Here is a 20025-nt window from a genome sequence, read left to right as displayed (position 1 = left end):
AGTAAAGGCTACATAAGATGAAAATGGATTAAGGTAATTCACTATGTTAACAAAATACAAGAAAAACTTATATTCATGACCATCTAAATAAGGGTATAAAGAGCATTTTCTAAAATTCAGTATCTAATTACAATTTTTTTAAAGCAGAAAATGAAAATCTCATAGAAAGCTAAAACTTGAAAGGAAATCTTATAGTGATAGACAGCATATACCCACCTATTCCCCATCAAAAAAACAAACAAAAAAATCATACGCAATACTCATGATACTGAATGGCTGGAAAAGCATAGAAGACATTTTATAGAGAATGATTTCTACATATAAAATCTAAATAATCTACTACTTAAAATTAGTAAAGTTTAACAAACTTTCTGGTTATAAAATCAATACACAAATGTCAATTTAATTTACAGAGACCACCAAAAATCAGTTTAAAGCATACAGTAAAGAAGATAATACTTAGAATTTTTAAAGTGCCAACAAATAAATCTAATAACACATGGCTGTGCTTGTTAAAATTATAAAACGTTGACAAAAACATTTTAAAAAGAGCTAAGCAAATTGAAAAATATAAAATTTATGTCATGAATATTCAAAATTATAAAAAGGTGAATTTTATTAAAATCAGGTCTCAGGAATTCTTATAAAGCTCCTCTGTCCATGGGATTCTCCAGGCAAGAATAGTGGAATGGGTTGCTATTTCCTCCTCCAGGGGATCTTTCCAACCCAGGGATGGAACCCACAATTCCTGCAGCTCCTGCATTGCAGGCAGATTCTTTGCTGCTGAACCACCAGGGAAAGCCCCTTTAAAATCATCTCCAAAGTATAATTTAACCAAAGGAACAGGATAGAGAGCCAGGGAGCAGACACACACACATGTTAGCATTTGACTTATGACAGGGCAGTCAGTACAGACCAGAGGGGAAATGCAGATTGTTCAGTAAGTACATCTGTAAAAGTTAACATCTCTGACTGCTAGATGAGTGTGAATGGATATGACCACCCTGGAAAGCAATCTGACCTTACCTGGCAAAGTTGAACATGCCCCTTTCGTATTACTCATCACTTACATTCCTGGGTACGTACACCATCATACCTTGTTCAAAATCAGAAGTGGAGTCAGCCCATCCCAGTCATAGCATCCAGACTTGTAATGGACCCCTCTCCCCAAATATCAGGCACTACTCAGAAGGGTGAACAGAGCCTGGGCAGGCTTAGAGCAACAGATGCTCAGAACAGGGTGCACAAAGGTTCCGAATTTTATTTTCCTATTTATGATCAGTAGTCATCCATCAACTGGATCCATAAATGTGTATTTCTGGCTCAGACACCTGCTCTGAATTCCAGTGTCCTAAATCAGTGATCAAGGGCCATCTTCAGTCCAATGTCTTACATGGATCTCAAGCTCATCGTCCAAATTTGAACTCATTATCTCCCCCAAACTCGCTCCTTGTCCTATTAGACCCCTCCTGTTTGTTATTCCTTCTATCCGCCTCAACACGGAAACACAGAAATCATCCCAGACAACTCTCCTGTCCCCACACCCTTTCATTCAATGGGCCCCTTGATGCAATACATTTCAACCACCTCAACAGCTTCCAAATGCTCCTTTTCATCAACACTTCATTGACTGCTTTTGTTCAGGCTCTTCTCCTTTTTCATATAGATTTGTGCAAATGCTTCCTGACTGGTCTGTCAGGCCAGTTTCATCCTCTGATCCATGCTCCCCATTGCCATCATGGTGATGCCTTTATGACCTACCTCTGATTTACGTGCTTAACACTCAACAGTGACTCACCATCAGCTTCCAAATAAGACACGCAACTTCTTAAAGGGACACGTAAGCCTCTACAGAGGTTTTGCACCCGCTCCACGGGGTCTTTTTGGGTGCTTGCTCACCCACAGACCTGGATGCCGTGCCCCCCGTAGAATGAGCTGTGCCCTCTACCTCCCACCTTTGGAGATGTAGCTCAGACATCACAGGTCCAGGAATCTCTCCCTGAAACCACCACCCTTCCTCCTCCCAACCTGCTCCCACAGCACCCTCCGCGTACTTCTATCTGAGCGTTTACCTATTGCATTCATCTGCGCTGAGGTGTCTCCCTTCTCACCTGTAAAGCAATCTAAGAAAGTACACGTCTTCCCTTCTTTTTATCTGATCATCTAGACCAGAGCCCAGCAAATAGGTCACTCAGTGGAGGTGCCCAAGTAAACACTCAGATCAGCGGGAAGAGCTGGTCTTACCAGTCACTGTCCCCACGTTGTGTCCTAACAGGTGACTTAACAGGACTCGTGTAAAATCCAAAAAATAACAGAAGTTAGGACTACATTCTTAACTACCGCAATCCCACTCCTGGGCATAAATCCAGAAAAGACAAAAGCTCTACTTGGAAAAGATGCACGCACCCCTATGGCCACGGCAGCGCTGTTCACAACAGCCAAGACACGGCCGCAGCCTAGATGTGCACCAGCAGGGGAACGGAGAAGGAGACTGGTGCATACACACAACGGAAAACAGCAGCCTAGATGTGCACCAGCACGGGAACGGAGAAAGAGACTGGTGCATACACACAACGGAATATTTCTCAGCCGTAAAAAAGAATGAAATAATACCACGCAGCAGCATGCATGGCCCTAGAGATCATCATACTAAGACAGATAAAAACAAATATGATATGATATCACTCAGCTGTGGAATCTAAAAAAGTGATACAAACGAACTTCTTTACAGAACAGAAACAGACCCACAGACTTCAGAAACAAACGAGTCTACCAAAGGAGGAGGGGAGGGGACGGATAAATAACAAACGAGTTTACCAAAGGAGGAGGGGAGGGGAGGGATAAATGTGAGAGCTTGGGGTTGACATACACACACTGCTACACACAAAAGAGATAACCAACAAGGACCTACCATAGAGCACAACAATGATGCTCAATATCTTATAAAACCTATAATGGAAAATAATCTGAAAAAGAATATGCATGTATATGTGTGTGTGTGTATAACTGAATCACTTTGCTGTATACTTGAAACTAACAGCATTGTAAATCAAAGTATATTTTGATTAAATTTTTTTTACTTATAGAAAAATTACATATGAGACTTTGCTTCTTCACATTTTTTCCATTTACTGTAATACATTCAGCCTCTAATATTATGGATATTCAACTCACTGTCACTAAGTACTCTGTGTATTGCAGTGAAATTCATATGTATTTAAACACTTAACACTGAACAGAATGAACAACATAGAGTGTTTAATGCAAACTGATCCAAAAATATTTGCCAGTATAGGAAAAGGTCAGTTTTCATTCCAATCCCAAAGAAAAGCAGTGCCAAAGAATGCTCAAACTACTGCACAATTGCACTCATCTCACACGCTAGTAAAGTAAAGCTCAAAATTCTCCAAGCCAGGCTTCAGCAATACATAAACCATGAACTTTCAGATGTTCAAGCTGGTTTTAGAAGAGGCAGAGGAACCAGAGATCAAATTGCCAACATCCGCTGGATCATAGAAAAAGCAAGAGTTCCAGAAAAACATCCATTTCTGCTTTATTGACTATGCCAAAGCCTTTGACTGTGTGGATCACAATAAACTGTGGAAAATTCTGAAAGAGATGGGAATATCTGACCTGCCTCTTGAGAAACCTATATGCAGGTCAGGAAGCAACAGTTAGAACTGGACATGGAATAACAGACTGGTTCCAAATAGGAAAAGGAGTACGTCAAGGCTGTATATTGTCACCCTGCTTATTCAACTTCTATGCAGAGTATATCATGAGAAATGCTGGGCTGGAAGAAACACAAGCTGGAATCAAGATTGCCGGGAGAAATATCAATAACCTCAGATATGCAGATGACACCACCCTTATGGCAGAAAGTGAAGAGGAACTCAAAAGCCTCTTGATGAAAGTGAAAGTGGAGAGTGAAAAAGTTGACTTAAAACTCAACATTCAGAAAACGAAGATCATGGCATCTGGTCCCATCACTTCATAGGAAATAGATGGGGAAACAGTGGAAACAGCATCAGACTTTATTTTTTGAGGCTCCAAAATCACTGCAGATGGTGATTGCAGCCATGAAATTAAAAGACACTTACTCCTTGGAAGGAAAGTTATGGCCAACCTAGATAGCATATTCAAAAGCAGAGACATTACTTTGCCAACAAAGGTCCATCTAGTCAAGGCTATGGTTTTTCCTGTGGTCATGTATGGATGTGAGAGTTGGACTATAAAGAAAGCTGAGCGCTGAAGAATTGATGCTTTTGAACTGCGGTGCTGGAGAAGACTCTTGAGAGTCCCTTGGACTGCAAGGAGATCCAACCAATCCATTCTAAAGGAGATCAGCCCTGGGTGTTCTTTGGAAGGACTGATGCTGAAGCTGAAACTCCAGTCCTTTGGCCACCTCATGCGAAGAGTTGACTCATTGGAAAAGACTCTGATGCTGGGAGGGATTGGGGGCAGGAGGAGAAGGGGATGACAGAGGATGAGATGGCTGGATGGCATCACCGACTCAATGGACATGAGTTTGAGTAACTCCGGGAGTTGGTGATGGACAGGGAGGCCTGGCGTGCTGCGATTCATGGGGTCGCAGAGAATCAGACACGACTGAGCGACTGAACTGAACTGAACTGATATTTTGATAATATAAATACAATAGGTAGTTATTACACAGCGTATATTTATTTCTTAGAGCTGCGTTCACTGAATCCTTGCTCCTGCTCCAGAAGAGAGTGTGGATCTTTTACGTATGACGTATACTTGAATCTTCTGTGCTATTAACCCAGTGGGGTTTAGCCTTCTTAAACTCTAAACCATAGTTCCAGGGAATATACCTTGCAGTTTGGGTGAAGTCTGGGTGTGTTTCCCACAACTATGGTTTAGGTACATTATAAATCTGAGGACCCGGATTAACTCACTCAGATGAGTTTCTCTCCTCAAGGCTCAGCCCTGTGCCTGCCCGAGGGAAACACACGTCAATGTTTTAGTGAATTGAGTGATTCAGCTCAGTCCTCTGGATGAGGAGGGATTACTGAGAAATGGGCTACCTCTTTTAAGTGTCTTGCTTCTGGGAATGTTTAGATTGCCTTTTAATTTTGGTTCTGAAATTATGGTCGATTTTTCTCTAAAAGCATAAAGTATCACTTTCATAAGAAAATCCAGAAGAGATTAATCACTGCAGCTATAAAAATTAGCTCAGCCATCACCCCTCTCCTTTCTCCATCCCGTTTCCTGGCCCGTTCTTATAAGGATGTTGTTGTTGTTCAGTCACTAAGTCACGTCCAGCTCTTTGCGACCCTGTGGACAGCAGCACACCAGTGTTCCCTGTCCTTCACCATCTTCCGGAGTTTGCTCAAACTCGTGTCCATTGAATCGGTGATGCCATCCAACCATCTCATCCTCTTTCGTCCCCTTCTCCTCCTGCCCTCAGTCTTTCCCAGCATCAGGGTCTTTTCCACTGAGTCACCTCTTCCCATCAGGTGGCCAAAGTATTGGAGCTTCAGCTTCAGCAACAGTTCTTTCAATGAATATTCAGAGTTGATTTCCTTTAGGATTGACTGGTTTGATCTCCTTGCAGTCCAAGGGACTCTCAAGAGTCTTCTCTAGCACCACAGTTCAAAAGCATCAATTCTTCGGCTCTCAGCCTCCTTTAGAGCCCAATTCTCATATCCATACACGACTACTGGAAAAGTCATAGCTTTGACTATACAGATCTTTGTTGGCAAAGAGATATCTTTGTTTTTCAGTATGCTGTCTAGCACATTAACCAATGTGCTTGAAAATACAAACTATCTTCTCCATTGACTCCCTTCCCATAACTGTCTGTCTCATGCATACTGTTTCCACAGATTTGGTGGTGAATGGTACATAAATTCTTTAACAAATAGAACACTTATTTTCTAGGTGTGAGATTTATAAAGGTCCCTAGCCTTCAATATGCTATAGATCCTGCATGATGCTAATACTGAGATGTATTCTACAACTGACAAGGTTGAGTATCAGGCATTGGGTGTCCTTCCAGAGCGAGAAGCTTACTAGTTTATGGACTTCATTGTGTGCAGACTGTCAGCTGTCAATCTTTCAAGTTCGGATTACAAAGACCAACAGAAGCAGAAAACAGGAATCATCTGATGCTTTCTGGTTAACGTACCGTACACAAATTAATAGAGCAAAGGAAGGTGATTTGGTCAGGATGGGTCGATATACTGTTAAATTTTCCATGGAAATTTGTCGCAAATAAACTTTAATTGGATTCTTATTGTATTTAGTCAGCTATATTTGAAATATTTTTGAAATGAAGAACATTATTGAGTCACATTTTTAAAAGAAATGATTGAAGAGTAACCTTTAAAAAAAAACTCATGAATACAAATGGATTTTAATGGGGGTCTATTATCGCCTGCATGATGGTATGCAGCTGCATTAATATTAATGAGTTAGACATACACATTTCTGAGAGGTGAGCACACTCTCACTGTATTTACTACAAGATTGGTTGGCTTGTCTACAAATATATAGCATTGAGATTAACCAGAGTTGCAGATAGCAATGAGTACAAAGAAAAGAGGAAAACTTCTTTAATATTTATCCCCTTTTCTCCCTCTCTCTCTCTTAAAGGATATACCATTTCCTGCAGGAAAGGGGAGTTTTAAATATCTGCACTTACTGGTTTGTAAAATTTTGCTGCAAGTGACACGCTCCCATCCTGCATAAGTAATTAATAAGGTAGAAACGAATATGTAGCAGGTCGTTCTCAGTCCCCTGAGGGTTCAGTTCCATTTCTGTCAATTGGCTTGTACCCAATTTCAGTTTTTAAGTGTCTGCATCTGGGCGTTTTCTTTGGCTCTTTCCTGGTGTGCTGATCACCAGAGACTTGTGAGTGATCGACCTGCCTGGATCACACACGATTGGCGTCTGTTAAAAGACAATGTCATCCCGCAGTTCACTACGCAGGACCAACCGCATTATTAACTGTGGCCAAACCACTATAAAGTCTCCTGAGATATCATCTTCCCTTAGACAACTTCATTTTATTCTCACTGTAATCTCCATCATAAACGAAGCACTTTGGCCCAGAACAAAGATCTGTGTGTCCTGCAGTTCGTCAGCCCCACATATGAGGTACCTAATGATACAGACCTTATGGCCTCATGTATACCCACCTCCTTCCTTCCATGGGCTCTGCACTCCGAGAATACCAACCACTGAAAATCAACTCAGCTCTCCCGAGGAGAGAAAGGATCAATAGCAAGTGAAAGTCAGATGAGTTAACCTCCACTACTTAAATGGTAAAGTAGCCACCACTCATATGGGCTTCCCTGGTGGCTCAGTGGTAAAGAGCCTGCCTGCCAATGCAGGAGATGCAGGAGACACAGGTTTGACCCCTGCGTCAGGATGATTCCCTGGACAATGAAATGGCAACCCATTCCATCATTCTTGCCTGGATGGACAAAGGAGCCTGGTGGGCTGAAGCCCATGGGGTCACAAAGAGCCAGACACAACTGAGCACACACAGACATCACTCAAGGATCATTCTCACGCTTCTGAGTACAGGTGCACCTCGAAACTTCTTTCCAAATGCCCAGACTGGCCTTGTTCAGCAAGAAGCGCTGTCAGAGCAACCCTTGCTCTCCTTTCATGACACTAACAGAAATCAATTTGAGCTAAAATTTGCACTGAAAAGCCAGAGTTTAGCAAGGAAACACGGACACTGTCTTGGACAGAACAGAACAGCAAAACTGCTGACCTTTGCATTTAAGAATAGCAACCCAAATATAATACTGTGAGACTGGCAATAATCTAGAGACTAATTAACTGTACGTGAAGTGGGGAGCACTCTATTAACACGGGCAACTGAACTTCATCCAAGTCCCTTTAGACCAGTAAGCATATTTAGACAACCTGACTGAAAACTGCTCAAAAGAGAGACAACTACGTTTAAGCAAAAAGATAAATGATGTGATCTCATTTCGAATATAATTTCTGTGTCAACTGATTATCAGGATGATACAGGAAGTAAGTGATAAGAGCTCAGTCGTGTCTGACTCTTTGTGACCTCATGGACTGTAGCCCAGCAAGCTCCTCGGTCCGTGGAATTCTCCAGGCAAGAATACTGGATTGGGCTGCAATTCCCTTCTCTAGGGGATCTTCCCAACCCAGGGATCTAACCCGCGTGTCTTGTGTCTCCTGTATTGGGAGGTGGGTTCCTTCTGACTGCACCACCGGGAAGCCCCAGACGGCAGATATCAGAGAGATACAAAACTGGACTCGAGTTTCTGTTGAAACCGAGCAGAAAGAACCCTGTGCCTCCTCCCCGTGTACAAAGGTCCCTCTGTGTCCCCTGCCTCTCACTGGTAGAAAAGCTGAAATCTCCCAGGCCTCCCAGAGTCACAAAAGAGCAAGTGCAAGCAGCTAACGATTTTGACAACAGAGTCACAGGCTGAGTGTCTGATGCGCGCTCCTGAGTTGTTTCACGGATGCGGTACCTGCCCGCGGAGGACAGAGTGGTTCACGGATGCGGTACCTGCCCGCGGAGGACAGAGTGGACTGCCTGCGGCCACGCTGCAGCCGCGACACTGGCCGCTCCACCTTGAGCAGAACCGAGTCAGTGGCAGGCACAGTTCCAAGAACCGACTTGAAGAGAGGGGGATCAACGCTATTGCTCATAACATATCTTTGCGTTCATCAAAATAATTGTAGCTCGCTCTACAGTATGTGTAAGCAGGCAACTAAGATTGTCAGCAACGAGATGCGACAGACCCCGTGCCAGTGTGACCTTACAGAAGATGGACCTTTGCCCCTAACCCCCTGGAAACGGAACGCTGTCTGACAGCAGGGGCTTGTCAGCAGCTTTTTGCAGGAAAGAGCTCTCTGCCCAAGGGCTTCCCTGGTGGCGCTACTGGGAAAGAATCTGCCTGACAATGCAGGAGATGCAGGAGATGAGGGTTTGATGCCCTGGAGGAGGAAATGGCACCCTACTCCAGTATTCTGCCTGGAAAATTCCATGAACAGGAGCCTGTTGGGCTACAGTCCATGGGGTCACAAAGAGTAGGACATCACTCACACACACACACACACACACACCCCTCCAAGTTTATAAAATACAATCATGAGCTATGTTAAGTATTCCAACAGCACAGTCTTAACTCCCTAAATTTGAACCAAAGGCATTCTGCATAGAAGGTTATAAAACTTGTAACCTTGCTCAGGTGAAGCAGGCCGCTTTGGAAAACTCTAAGGAACATCTAGGGCGCAAAACGTCCACCTTTCCTGACAAGGCCAGTCACAGTTCCCAGCCAAGCTCCCGCCTTTACAGTTCAGCGCAAACAGTGAGATAGGACTGAGATCAGTTTAATAAGCTTTCCCTTAACCAGCGAGAGAAAAATATCTTAGTGTGTCCACTAACCGTTAAATAAAGAACACATTACTTGTGCACAGCAAATTACATTTTAAATTATTTGCTCTGGATCTCTAGATAACTTAAGAAGTTCAAGCCCAGGACACAAGGAAAGAAAAAAAAAAAAAAAAGAACAGTTAGCAAATTTTCAATATAATCTGCTCCCAGGAAAAGCATCATTGTTGAAGTGAAGCTATATATCTTGATTGCAATAGAAATATACAAAAATGGTCTGTGTTTAAATCCCAGCTATGAAATACAAAAAGAAAACTACAATGAAATTATAAGAAATACAATTGGTTACACAAGGACATTATTGCCCTTCATTGAAGAATACCACCTTAGGTAAAATAAATAATTTACTATGACAAATGCAACTGAAGCCCCAGTTAATCAGGAAAAAGTCACCTGTCCATCTCTACCCATACGTGTACCTATGTCTGGATTCTCGGTTTTAAGTCAACTAGGAAATGAAGAAATAATCTTGTCAAAAGGAGAAATGCATGCACATCTCGAGTGGCAGCTTTCTAGGTGCCTGAATTGCAGCATCTCCTTACTTCAATGTAGATAAATAAGAATCTCTGATAGATCAGTGGCATTGTTCTTTCTTTCTTTCAAAATGCTGCCTCATTCTAACTTCCACGAAACCTTTCCTCACATCATCTCTGCTTTCTTTTAAAATATGGATCCTTTAGATCCATATGCATTTATACTTTTGAACACTATTAATCCATGTATGTACATGTGTCTCTGTTATTATGTCACTGATGGCTAAGTATCTATGTATTCTCCCACCAACTATAAAAACTGCCACTATTTTCACCTTCACATTCTACTGAGCATAGCACGATAACACGGAAGGCACAACTCAGATGCGAAAATTGTCACAATATCGGGAGGCACTGCTTGCTACTGTCACAAGGACCACACTCAGGCATTTTCATTTCTAGTGGGAATCCATATTTCAATAGAAATTTCTTTAGAATAGTTAAACCTTTGAAAGATGCCAGGTCCCAATCTCTGTAGCATCTAGTTAATGATTGGGTTTTGTTTTTTTTTCATTGATAAACTTTATTAGGAAAATACTTGATCACATAGCAAAATTTAAATTATTTTTTGGTGGCAAATCTTACTAACATTTCCAAAGAAGTCTGTTCCACCTCAGATTACCATAGACAGAAAGACAATAGGCTGAATTCATGACATTAGGAAGGTTACTGCCAAGAGAAAGTTGTCTTTAAAAACGTAGGAAGCCTGGGGCTTTTGATTCATGTTTAAATCACAGAGAGGAAAAAGTGTATACAGCAAGCAAAACCTTAAAGTGACTTTATTTAACTATTTAATCCAACATAAATTATCAATGTTTATCCAGGGAATCCCAAGCTGGAATCAAAATTGCCAGGAGAAACATCAATAACCTCAGGTATGTAGATGATAACATTCTAAAGTCAGAAAGTGAAGGGTGAAAGAGGAGAATGAAAAAGCTGGCTTAAAACAAAACATTAAATTTAGTTGCATTGAGCAGCCTCAGCTACATGCAACAAACTCTGATAAACTTTCATTTTTATTGTGTTACAAATATTTTTAAATTTTCCTTGTTATGGTTTCTTAGATACATCCATCATTTAAAAGTGGAAATTTCCAAATATATGGGTTTTGTAAGTATAATGATACTAATTTCTCACTTAAATGCTTTCTTCTCTGCCGCCATCCTCCGTGTTTTTTCAGTCTTCTGACTTTATTGAGTCTTTCAATGGTAAGTCAAAGATCTCTCTTGGTAAATGTCACATTGTACTTGAAAATATGTGGGTTATTTTCAAACACCTTTGCTATTGATTTCTGACATAATTTCACAGTGATAAGAGAACAGACTCTGTATGATTTCAATACCTTTAGACCATGAAATTTTTGTACCTTGTTTTCTGTCCCTGAATATGGTCCAGTGTCTCATGGTTTGTAGTCTATGGGAACTTGAATAGAATTTGTATCCTACTGTTGTGTGAAAATTGTATAAATCTTAATTATGTTGATTTGGTTCATGGCCCTTTTCAGGTCTGTTATATCCTTTTACTTTTCAGTATATTCATTTTATTAATTTTTGAGAGTTTGATATTGAAATTCCAACTAAAAATCTAATTTATCTACTTAAAAATAATTGTACTATGTAGTGGAACTATATGTAACTTTGCTCTGCATTTTCCAAGTCTCCTACAATATGAATGTGTTATCATACCTTCATAATAAAAAAATTTAAAAAAAAACTCACCATTGAAAAAACTAAGATCATGGCATCTGGTCCCATCACTTCATGGCAAACAGAAAGGAAAAAAGTGGAAACAGTGACAGATTTTATTTTCTTGGGCTCCAAAATCACTACAGACTGTGATTGCAGCCATGAGATGAAAAGACGCTTGCTCCTTGGAAGGAAAGCTATGACAAACATAGACAGCATATTAAAAAGCAGAGACATCACTCGGCTGACAAAGGTCTGTAAGTCAAAGCTATGGTTTTCTCAGTAGTCATGTACAGATGTCGGAGAAGCCAATGGCAACCCACTCCCGTACTCTTGCCTGGAAAATCCCATGGACGGAGGAGCCTGGTAGGCTGCAGTCCATGGGGTCCCTAAGAGATGGACACGACTGAGCGACTTCACTTTCACGCATTGGAAAAGGAAATGGCAACCCACTCCAGTGTTCTTGCCTGGAGAATCCCAGGGACGGGGGAGCCTGGTGGGCTGCTGTCTATGGGGTCACACAGAGTCGGACACGACTAAAGTGACAGCAGCAGCAGCAGTAGCAGCATGTACAGATGTGAGGGTTGAACCATAAAGAAGGCTGAGTGCGGAAGAATTGATGGTTTCAAACTGTGGTGCTGAAAGCAAACCAGTCAATCCTAAAGGAAATCAAACCTAAACATTCATTGGAAGGACTGTAGAGGAAGCTCATATTTTGACCACCTGATGTGAAGAACTGACTCATTGGAAAAGACCCTGATGCTGGGAAGGATTGAGGGCAAAAGCAGAAGAGGCGGTAGAAGATGAGATGGTCGGATGGCATCACCGACTCATAGACATGAGTTTGAGCAAGCTCCGGGAGACAGTGGAGGACAGGAGCCTAGCAGGCAGCAGTCCACGGGAGTGCAAAGAGTTGGACATGACTTAACAACTGAACAACAATCTGTAGAAGAATGCGTCTTTTACTTGTTCAGAATTATTTTAACAGCTTTATTGAAATCTAACTCACATACCTTATGCCACCCATTTGAAGTGTATAATTCAGTGGATTTTAGTATATTCACAGATATGTGTGATTACTACCCCAGTCAATCTTAGAATATTTTCATTGCCTCAAAAAACAAAGCAAAACACTTTAGCTATTGTTCCCTATTCTAACTTCCTCCCTAGACCTAAGAAATGACTATTTGACTTTCTAACTACATGGATTTCCCTACTCTGAACTTCTACACGAATAGAATCACATACCATATGGACTTTTGACTGACTTCTTTCACTTACCATGTTTTGGGGGTTCATCTAAGCTGTAACATGCATTAGTACTTCCTTCCTTTTTATGGCTGAATAATATTCCATGGCATAGATATAGCACATCTCATTTATCTTTCATCAACTGACAGACGTTTAGCTTGTTGCCACTTTGGCTGTTATTGACAATGCTACAGTAAAGGCTTATGCACGAGTTTCTGTGCAGCCATATTTTCATTTCTTTTGGCCACACACAGTGCTCTTACAGGAGGACTTTTAAAGTTTTTTTTCATATAGTCCATTGTTTGTATATAGACACGCAAATGATCTTTGTATGTTGTTATTGTATTGTTGTCTATTACTCCCTTCAGTTCTATTAGCACTTGCTTAATATATTCAGGCACTCTGATGTCACGGGCATTATATATTTATAATCATTACATTCTCTGGTTCATTTGAACCCATCAAAATAAGCTTTCCTCTTTATGATATTGCCAGTTTCCTTAAGTCATTAAATAACTTGGCAGGAGCCCAAATATGATACAAAGGCTTTTTTGTGTGTGTGCATTCTCAGTCGTGTCCGATTCTTTATGACCCCATGGCCAGTAGCCCACCAGATCCCTCTGTCTGTGGGATTTTCCAGGCAAGAAGAGTGGAGTAGATTGCCACTTCCTCCTCCACAGGATCTTTGACCCCAGGATCAAACCTGCTCTCCTGCATGGTAGGTGGATTCTTCACCACTGAGCCAACAATGCAAGGCCTCATGTCCACTCTATTCTTCTAGGTGGTTTGAGAAGCGGAGGAGGGTGAGCAGTGCTAAGTATTGAGGGCCAAGAGCACCAGAAGCCCTTATTTGGGTTCATTTTTGTTCATAGCAGGACACAGGATGAGCCATGTTGGCAGCGGGGGAGGGACTTCTGTGAATCTGGTTAAAGAAAGTATAGGTCGGAGAAGCAAGGTGAGGACTAATTGGAGGAAAAGACCCTCACACGAGGCCCTCCTTTGACTAGAAATTGAGAGTGCTCTATTGACTTGAGGATCGTGTTCCCTGCTGTGGATTCCCTGACAGTCACCTTCCTGGATTTGTTAGAGAGGATTTATTTGGGTGATGATGAAAAGAGATAATTATGTAGAAAGAGGTATATGATTGGAAAGGAAAGAATCCTCCTCCGACTTACACATACAATACCTTGTGAATTTTCTAGATTCAATAGATAGTTTCATAACTAAAACCTCAAAGGAACACTTTTCAAGCTGCCACCCATTCCTGTTCATGCATCGTCCCTCTGCTTCCATGGCATAATTATAATAAACGTAACTTCCACGCAAGAACACTTAAAGCAGGTGGCATGCTGTCTACAGTAAGTCCGCTACATAAGAACAAGTTCTGTTTTCAAAGCAAAGCCCAGTTTATTCATAAGGCCAATAAAGTTAGTCTAGATACCCAGCTAACAATTCTCTATACAGTACTGTACTATAATAGGTTTATAACATTTTTTACACAAATAATACCTAAAAAACAAGTGCACAAAAAATAGAGAAAAGGTTTTTAATCTTACAATGCGGTGCCTTGAAAAGTGTACCAGCTACATCACTGCAGCTTTTGCACTTGCTTCTGGAAATCGTGGGCTTGAAAGGAAAGTACTGCACCACTATTCTCTGTACCGCGCTGTGAGGGGAGCACACACGAGCCAACACTCATAGAGGCTGCACACAGGCGGCGAGGTACACCAGACTCGCGAACTCACTCACGTGATCGCACATGTGAGCACATGTCGACAGCTTTGAACGTTCATACGAGGGGGACTTGGTGAATTTTTACTATCCCGTCTTTGCCTTGAACAACAGTTTGATATTTGGAAACAACCAAAGTTATTCTGAGTCTCCCTGGTGGCTCAGGTGGTAAAGAATTCGCCTGCAATGCAGGAGAGGAGGGTGGGGAAGATCCCCTGGAGAAGGGCATGTCCACTCCAGTATTCTTGCCTGGAGGATCCCATGGACAGAGGAGCCTGGCAGGCTACCGTCCATGCCCAAAGAGTCAGACACAATCGAGCAACTCACACTTCACTTTCAAAGTTATTCTGGGCCAAATGTTCTCAAGAAAGTAGCAACCAAATCATACCATATTGTTTTCACAAAAAAGAATAAAATTAATTCATTTACACATAATTTGATAAATATCCATATTTCTTGAGTCCTGGTAGGTGCCAGGTGCTGTTCTAGGTGCTGGGGACATAGCTGAGGGCAGGACAAAGCCCCTGTTCTCACAGAGTTTACATCCAAAATGGGAAAACAGACAACAAAATATCCGAAGTGGGTGAGTTCACTGAAGAAAAATGACGCAGCATGAGAAGACAGACAGTGGAGGAATCAGGGCTGCTTTAGGTAGGGCGGGGGTCCGAGGAGCCTTCTCTGATGAGGCGACATAAGGACGAACAGGGACGGTCCCAGGGGTTAGGACTCGGGGCTTCCACTGCCGGGCCGTGGGTTCGATCCCTGGTCGGGGAACTGAGATCCTGCATGACACTGACACACTCACACTCACACTCACACCCCAGGGACGGGGAAGAAAAGAACAATGGTGTGTTGGTGCCTACATGTAGCAGGTTCCGTCTGCCCCGTTCATCAGCATGCTGGCCGCACTTCTCAATTCTATAAATGCGATTTCACCATCACAGTGCACCGCTGGGACACCCTTTCTTAACAATCAAGCCCTGGCTCCTCAGAAATATTTGCACATTCCCCCAAGAAACCATACTGATATTCAGGCATTCCCACCACTTTGTCCAAGTTACAACAATCTGGAAGAGTTTTATTTCCTCAAGTACGGATAGACAGATAATCACAAGGAGGATCTGTCTTCAAGTTACAGTTTTCTAAAAATGTTATGGTGGAAATTTCCCAAAAGTGAAAATAGAGAGTTTGCAAGAACTTTAAGAAAGCATCTCTTTCTCGCTCTGCTCAACCCTCCTGAGAAAGATCTCTCTCTAATCCTCTAATCATTTGTCTAAATTCCCCAGGAGAGACTATACCCAGCCCTTTCTTCTCCTTTGGTTTTGCCAAAAATAAGGACATAACTAGTAACAGACACTTTGGCTAACTGAAACCATTATTTCGGGTTTCCTAAAGACATACATCTTAGATATATTCTTCAAACCACAAATTATTTAAGAAAAACTCTATTCTGCAACCCTGCTTTGTTCAAAGTCTAGCAAGTCACAATTTCTACTGAGGATTCAGTGACTGCCAGAACTGTTTCATCCGTTGCAAATCACACCAGGCACAAATTTGGCTCTCGAAATTTTAGGCCAGATTCAAGTTGCAAAGCTTTTTTGTCCAAAGATACATGAACTATTTTCTGATTTGAGAGTTGAAATGAATTTGTTTCCTACCCTTCAAGCTCAAAGTCAGAACAATTGCCTCAAGCAGTGGTTTTGAAATTCTACTAATTTGATATTTATCAGTATGTTTATAAGTGCAGTGATCAAAGCAGACATCATTTTTTTAATTCAGCATTATATTTTGGAACCACTGAATGCTTATCCCTGACTTGTGACTACTGCCAATGCCTGACTCGGGTTCTGGTTCTGTGCTATGTACGCTCAGCCATGTCCAGCTCTTTTTGACCCTGTGGACTGTAGCCCCCAGGCTCCTCTGTCCATGAGATTCTCTAGGCTAGAATACTGGAGCGGGTTGCCATTTCCTTCTCCAGGGGATCTTCCTGACCCAGGAATGGAACCTGCATCTCTTGCACTGGCAGGCAGATTCCTTACCACTGAGCTACCAGGGAAGCCCAGAGTTTTGGTTCTTCAGTTCAGTTCAGTCGCTCAGTCGTGTCCAACTCTTTGTGACTCCATGGACCCCCAGCACGCCCCAGCATGCCAGGCCTCCCTGTATATCACCAACTCCCGGAGTTTATTCAAACTCATGTGCATTGAGTCCATGATGCCATCCAACCATCTCACCCTCTGTCGTCCCCTCCTCCTCCCACCTTCAATCTTTCCCAGCATCAGGGTCTTTTCAAATGAGTCAGTTCTTCGCATCAGGTGGCCAAAGTATTGGAACTTCAGCCTCAACATCAGTGAGTGGTTATTTAAGATGTGCTGCTGTGCACAGCGGATATTCCATTCTGCTGTTTTCCTTCTTATGTGTGTCTGTTCTCACCACGTGCCATGTCCCTACCCCTCACTCTGTGTCTTCAGAAATCACTGGGAGCCTTGAAGACAGAGGAAACCAAGAGTTTTAGAGAGAAGCGAAAGAAGTTCCAGTCTGTAACAACAGCATAGACATGTGCTGCTGAAGAGTCACGCAAATAGTTATAGGCAGCCGTTGCTTTATTATTATTTACAGTACCAGGAGACCACTTGTTTATCTAAACCATCACCAAAGCAATTCTACTCCAAGGGAATTACCTCACCACCTTTCTACAGACGCAGTTTCTTCACATCCGTCCTTAAATAAAAACAAGCACATATAAAGGGCTGAAAAGGACAGACTTCATGGGGCCAACATTTTCTTGATTAGTCATATCTGGACTGCCAAAAAAAGTAATCCCATTCACATCCTATTCTTTTCTCTAACCAACACATAGTCCTCTCGAAAATTATTCACTTTCCATGAAGAAATTTATGGTGGAAAATATAACTCAAGAGAAAAACTAAGGAAAGAAAACCCTAAGAGAAAAAGGAAGAATAGGAAGCTTTTTTCACGTGTATTTTAAATTCATCCCCATTTTGCAAAGCAGTCAAAGTGAGCTTTGCACCTCAATTAAACCCTCCGGACAGGCACCCCAATACAGACCAAGAAGCAACTGAGAGCATGGGAAAGCAGGCAGGGTCTGTAAAGAGCTGAAGTCAGTTCTCCCAAGAGCATCAGGATGCACTTGTGCTGTATGGACGCCCACCAGAGAATATCACTTGGCACACTTTCAGTCATCCTCAAAACAGGAGCTCTTCTTCTTGAAAATAAAGAAATCAACTGAATTTAAGTGACCCTTTTATTCAATTTCTTCTTCCTTGTTAGGACCTAAATTTACGCCTCCAATCCAGATGACAGATGTAATAGTTACCTCTTCTGGCCACAGAAAGAACTAAATGCGAAGGGAATCTGGGGTGGGAGACGGGGCAGGCAGGAAATGAGTTACCGCAGGTATTCTGAATCTCCTAAGACTTCTCTTCCCAGGTGGCTCAGTGGTAAAGAATCCACCTGTCAATGCAGGAGACTCAGGTTCGATCCCTGGGTCTGGAAGCAAGAAGGAAATGGCAACCCACTCCAGTATTCTTGCCCAGAAGCTCCCATGAACAGAGTAGTCTGGTGGCTACAATCCATGGAATCGCAGAGTCGGACACAACCAAGCAACAATAATACTTTGCATACATCTCATCAACCACGAAACATTATTCAAGTTTGTCCAGGAACAAGGCATTTTCTCACCTCTACTTCCAAGCAGGTACTTTTTGTACCCTCTAAAGCATCATTAACAACATCGTGTGAACTGCCCGTGGGCTCTAAATCCCACTTGAATTTGCACATCTCGCTCTTTAAGCAATGTTTGGGTATCACCAGTACCCTGCAAGACAGATGAGACGTGTTCATGGCAGCACAGCCTTTAACCTTTCCTCTCCTCTCCCACGATGCGGGTGAATTACCATCAATGATGGGGACCCTGTCTGCAGCACGCACAATTGATTTGACCTGACTGCCTCCTGAGCTCTAATGGACTTTGTGGCTGAATCCCCTGGGATATAAAATATGTCGGAGTGAATTGGGGCAGGTTAAAGAACAGACTGGCTTTCCGTCGCAGCTTGAACGATCATACATCTCCCAGTTGTTCGAGGCAAAAGATTAAAAATGATCAATACCCAAATCATTTTTTTCCAAGTGTTGCCCTCAGTAAATCTATTCTGGTTATTTTTCTCCCTCTGCCAAGCCTGGTTTTACAAACCTTGAAAGAATCCTTTTCTTCAGACACAGAATTGCATACACAGCTGTGTCCTCAGCTTATTTTTATTTAATTTACCCTCATCTGTCCAGTATTGATACCCAGGCTGTACAAAAGTCCTCTTGATTTAGATGGTGAATTTCTCATTCTTCTAGTTTACACTGAGGTTTCTATTCACAGTGAGAAAAAGCTCATCAAAAAGGAAGGAAGTACTTTGGGCAAACAAAAGAGAAAATAGTAAAGAAAAGGAAGTCCAGATAAGGTACAAGAAGTAGAAAAAACAGATTAAGGGGAGATTCATGTACAGAGAAACAAAGGAAAATAAAACACGCAGTGAACCAAGAAAAGAATACTCTGATGAGCTTCTGCATGGATTAAGAGAAAGGCTGGTAAATTCTTTGCTGGATAAACTAATCTTCAATATTTAAACTCAGTTCCCTAACACAATCTTTATTTTACATGCATTTATTAAGTAAATAATATTTATGATCATTATTGTTAAATTATTTGATTCATGTAAATATGAGTATTTGTATGGTCACAGATGATGTCAAGGAAGACTGCATCAAGTCATTATTTTAAAAATACAGCTGTATGAATTCAAAGTAAACTATGTAAGTATATTTATTAAAATAAAGGAAAATTGGCATCTGAACAATAATGTCTTAAACTAGATCTCATTGGGTCCAAGAACTTCTTATAGGATGTCATCCAAATCTGCATTCCAGGAATCAACACTGGACATGGAACAACAGACTGGTTCCAAATTGGGAGAGGAGTACGTCAAGGCTGTACATTGTCACGCTGCTTATTTAACTTACATGCAGGGTACATCATGAGAAATGCCGGGCTGGATGAAGCACAAGCTGGAATCAAGATTTCTGGGAGAAATATCAATAACCTCAGATATGCAGATGACACCACACTTATGGCAGAAAGCTAAGAGGAACTAAAGAGCCTCTTGATGCAAGTAAAAGAGGAGAGTGAAAAAGCTGGCTTAAAACTCGACATTCAAAACACTAAGATCAAGGCATTTGATCCCATCACTTCATGACAAATAGATGGGGAAATAATGGAAACAGTGACAGACTTCATTTTCTTGGGCTCCAAAATCACTGTGGATGGTGACTGCAGCCCAGCCATGAAATTAAAAGATGCTTATTCCTTGGAAAAACAGCTATGACAAACCTAGACAGCATATTAAAA

General features: G+C 41.8%; 1 long non-coding RNA gene across 1 annotated transcript in view; it reads right to left on the bottom strand.

Annotated features, from left to right (window-relative positions):
* Positions 1-20025, bottom strand: part of LOC147356037 (uncharacterized) — a 214512-nt gene that overhangs the window by 150096 nt on the left and 44391 nt on the right. The gene's annotated exons all lie outside the window — the stretch shown is intronic.

The sequence above is a fragment of the Bos grunniens genome, chromosome 16 (assembly GCF_055505025.1).
Source record: "Bos grunniens cultivar Pamir isolate PY7600 chromosome 16, Bosgru_T2T1.0, whole genome shotgun sequence".
In the NCBI taxonomy this organism is placed as follows: Eukaryota; Metazoa; Chordata; class Mammalia; order Artiodactyla; family Bovidae; genus Bos; species Bos grunniens.
This window is presented reverse-complemented; position numbering and strand designations above follow the sequence as displayed.